A 4,322-nucleotide genomic window follows, 5' to 3' on the forward strand; every position below is an offset into this window, starting at 1 on the left:
CGTGTTCGTGGGAACACGGGCGTATCGTCAGAGCGGGGGCGGAGGTACAGGAACGGCATGGAAGCCTTTCGGGCTGTCCGTGAAGCAGGGAAGTGTTGATATCGGTTTTCACGGGCCTGAGGGAGGACCCGTTAAGTTAAAAACAAAAATCGTGTTTAAAATGTAAGTTAGTTCCTAAGGTGATAGTGTTATGTTTCTGTAACTATTTATCTACAGTCCCCACAAATGTATAAATGACACAAGCTTTATCCATTGAAGACAAATCTAGTTGAACATTCCATTTCTTCTTAATTTTACTTAGATTTATCATTTAGCATTGACCATGTACCTGTTGGTTCAGTCAGAGCAACACAAAAGCTCAGCAGAGGTTCAGCTTGTATATTCAATAGTCTTTTTTTCCTCAAAAAGTTGGTAACTTGCCTTGCTTATACAGTTTTAATCGCCTTCAACCAATGGAGTTCTAGGAGGTGTAGCTAAGGTGTCTATAAGGTGCCACAAGAGGCAGCATGCTGTCCTCGTTTTAAGGAGCTCTTAATGTATGTTGCTACTTTCATGACCAGTATAACATCCTTCAGTCCCTTCTGATGAAGGATTCACTCCAGGAATGGAGGAACTCTGCTGTCCTGTGTTGAAGTTCTTGTCTTTCAGTGTAGACTGTGCTTATTTCTCATAATTTATATGTACACAGACTGCAGCTTACTTGACAGTTATGCCTTGAACTGTATTTATCCTCCTCAGAATTGGAGACCAGATTATACCAAATGGCACTTTATAAAAAAATTTTCCTTGTTGAACTAAATACTTCAATTAGCATATTCTGGTATTTAAACCATGAGGATCAAGTGGTTTTTAGAAGTAGTGGCTTTAAACAGGAAATGAAGTACAACTAGTTCTCAGTGCTCCAGCTGCTCTTTTTACAGCACCATGATGGCATGGTGGAGGGTGTGGGGGTAGTGATCCTCTAAGCCTTTCTCCTCCTGCCCGCTGTGGGAGGTTCTCTGATAAATACCAGCTAAGCACAGTTTGTGCTCATGGGATGGTTGGGATGACTGAGTAACTGAACACAGTTTTGTTCCTGCTGTGGGGTAAACCGGTTTGGTAGCCTTCTTGCACAGCCTGGGCTGTAACTCTGAGTGATCTGTCAAGGTGGGTCTCTCATCTTAAAGCTTCATCACGCACGTCTGTAACTAAGCCATAAACTGCCATTGGTAAATTCTAAGTGCAAGCCAACTAATACAGTTTTGCCCTTCAGTGCCAACATTATTAGATCACAGAACAGCCACCAGGCTACAATGAGGTTTCTGAATCTGCTCTGTCCTTGTCTTCAGTCCTTCATGCTTTTTAGACTTTGAAACCAGGAGAGAGAACCTGAAGACAGTCAAAGCAGGGTAGGGGCGAGCCAGTGAGGATTAATGAAGGTCCAGTCCTATTTACATTACCATCTGAAAGTCACGTGGCATGTAGCCCAAAATAAGACTGGGGAAAAATAACTTGCATAGAGTAAGGTATTGCATCACAGTTTATGACCAGCAACAGAAAACCTGGATTATTAAATTCTAATCCACTTGTTCCCTTTTGCCCTTCTGACGTACTGCTTCAGGTGTTTGTAGGAGAATTACAAATAGGGCAACAGGTCATACTAAGCTTCACCACGGCTGTGTTAGTAAAAGTTAGGAGAGGTATGGTGCTTGTAGTAGAGGAAAGAAGAAGGCAGATCCCTGCAAGGGGAAAAAGAGAACTTGCAGAACAGTAGAATAGTGACAAGCAAATGGCAGAAGATCCAGACAGACAAAAAGGATTTTTGGAGGGGAATATTGGGTGCAATATATTGAGGAGAAAATCTCTATTCACTACCAGATATACTACAAAGCAATTCTGTGCAAGGATAATTAAACACACAAACATGTTTAAAAGGACAGAGGTTGCAAAGTTCAATTATTCAAAGGTTGGAGCATTAAACAATGAAAATTAGTTACTTAGGTGATTTTAGTCATCTTGGTACGTATGGATTATGATACTGTTTTTCTCAAGCCAGACAGTTCTCACTGTCTGGCTTGAGACATAGGGAATGTTTTGTTAGAGCAGCAAAGTTAATGGTGTTCAGTTCACTTGCGCATAAAAGTGATCTGCTTTACCAGCTGCTCAGCAAATCATTACTGTGGTCTTGGATGTTTTTTTGCAGTGCTTACTACAGATCACTAAGTTTTGTATAAAAGTTAATTTCTCAACATACCATGAGCTAAGGCAAGTACTGGCATTATCCGTATTTTAAGGATAGGGATTAAAACACAGGAAAACAATCCACAAATATTGAAAGCTCATGAGACCAACTTGATTGCTTTCAAAATAGCTAACATGATTCACTGGTGCATGACACAAATGCTCTTTTGTATTGTCCAGGGTTGTATGAAGCAGACTTTAAGCAGCAGGGTAAGAAAAGAGGTAACATACTCTAAGAGGTAGGTGGTCCCTCAGGCTGTGGCTCTAGTGCTGCCTTCTTTCCTCTGCAGACTATACCTGTGTCTTTTCAACTGGATAGTGAAACTGCTGGTTCTACAGCCCAGACAATCCCAAACCAGCACCAAAACAATTACCTCCCCCTTCAGATTTATACTTTCAGCTAGATCTATTTTAGATCTTTTCCCCAGTCCTGCTCTCTACCAAGACAGGAAAGAAGACCAGTAGTTGTGCCACCACAAACAGGAGAAGGAAGGACTGAGAATGAACAGCACTACTTTTAACTTAGCTAAAGAGAAAGTACCATGAATTTGTATCTCCAACTTCTGCTACACTGCAGCTAACAGGAACCTCTTTTCCACTTGCAGGAAAATCCAGTTTGACAACAAATGAGTGGGGTATCCCCTATAACAGCCTTCTCAATTTCTAAACAGCCATACTTTTATTCCCAGAGACCCATAGTAATTGTCTGCATGCAAGAGTAGTCTCATAGAAGCTGTAACTATGGTGTATCATAAAATATATAAGCAGAATGAAGCTTGTCAAACAACTTTGGTTTTTGATGTAAATTCTTTCTGTTTGGCATCCCAGCCCTGATTATAAGCTTTATAGACTGTATAGACAACATTCCGTGTCCCATCACAGGTTTTTGAAAGAAACATCTTGAGTGAGATGAACATAGATCAGATACTCAGAAGAATCTTTAGCTGACTGCTACACTATGAAGGTTACAGCTGGGAAGAAGTTGTTGTAATGGAAACAGGCAATAATTTCAGATAGCATAACTCACTCCATTCTATGTATTAAAAATGTTTATGGAGAATGCAGTCCAGTCAAAAGGCATAGATGGTAGATAAAAGAGAGATTAACCACGTTAATTCTTCATTTTACTCTTCTGCTTACAGTTGTCCTTTAAACTGTACTGGCTCCAGCTCCAGCCTTTACATGTATGATAGCTGCATCTATTTTTCCTGGTCATAAGCTTGCTGGTCATAAACTTCATTGTTATCAACAATAAGTACTTAAAAAATAAAGCTGTCTTTGCAGACCCGGTTTCTAAGTGACCGTAAAGTGTCAGTGAGCAACAGCTCCACAAGCCTCAATCATGCTGTCAAACCAAACTTAGTGTGTGATATATTTTGGAAGGATTATTTTTCTTCATGGACTCCTATAAAATCTGGGTTCTTTCTTTATGGCAGTAGTGCAAAAAAAATCAAACTGGTGATCAGTGTTGTCAGCCTTTGTCAGGTTGACTCATAAAGCACAAGTATTAACAAGTTTTAAGGAAGGGATGCTCATTTTATCTGCTTAATTTGTCTCACAAACCATGGCCTGTAGAAGGAAGGGTTGTCCGTACTGCGATCTTATGGAAGATTCTGGCTAAAAACGCTGACTACTTGGGATTTGAATGTATTTCAATTTTCAATTCAGGCACTAGGAATTTAAATTTCCATTTGCATTTTTATGGCTAGATCTGAAGTGTGATTTAAATTCTTAAGAGAGATGCAAAATGCAGAACAAGTGAAGGGATTCAAGTTTGACACCTAGGTTTGTCTGTTCGTAAAATGAATACAGGATGTTCAGTTGAGAAAGAATAGAATAGACTAAAACAAGGTTATACCATATTTTAATGGGAATGGCAAAGGACTGGGTGCATGTCTGTAGCAGCGTATGAGATCTCTGGGGCCTGTATTTTTGTTTCAGAAGTATTTGCTGTTGCAGGAAGCTGATGTGCACCAGGGTAAATTTTGACTGGAAGGGCATCGGTAGGGAGAAAGGAGAAACCCTAGAGCTGTAGAAAAATTAGAGAAGCCAGTAGAAAAGAAGTTTGCAAAAGGGGAGCTGCAAACAGAGTTTGGAGAGAA

The 4,322-nt window shown here is 40.1% G+C and overlaps 1 protein-coding gene across 2 annotated transcripts in view; it reads left to right on the forward strand.

The window, feature by feature from the left end:
- The first annotated feature begins 57 nt into the window (after positions 1-57).
- SLC38A9 (solute carrier family 38 member 9) overlaps positions 58-4,322 on the forward strand; it is a 48,665-nt gene continuing 44,400 nt past the window's right edge. The window contains exon 1 of one of the 2 annotated variants that reach the window (XM_017744231.1): positions 58-162. The gene's annotated coding sequence lies outside the window, so the exon portion shown is untranslated. The remainder of the gene's footprint in view (positions 163-4,322) is intronic. The other variant, XM_008643059.2, reaches the window with a different exon arrangement.

Source organism: Corvus brachyrhynchos, unplaced genomic scaffold (assembly GCF_000691975.1).
Source record: "Corvus brachyrhynchos isolate BGI_N302 unplaced genomic scaffold, ASM69197v1 scaffold310, whole genome shotgun sequence".
Classification (NCBI taxonomy): domain Eukaryota; kingdom Metazoa; phylum Chordata; class Aves; order Passeriformes; family Corvidae; genus Corvus; species Corvus brachyrhynchos.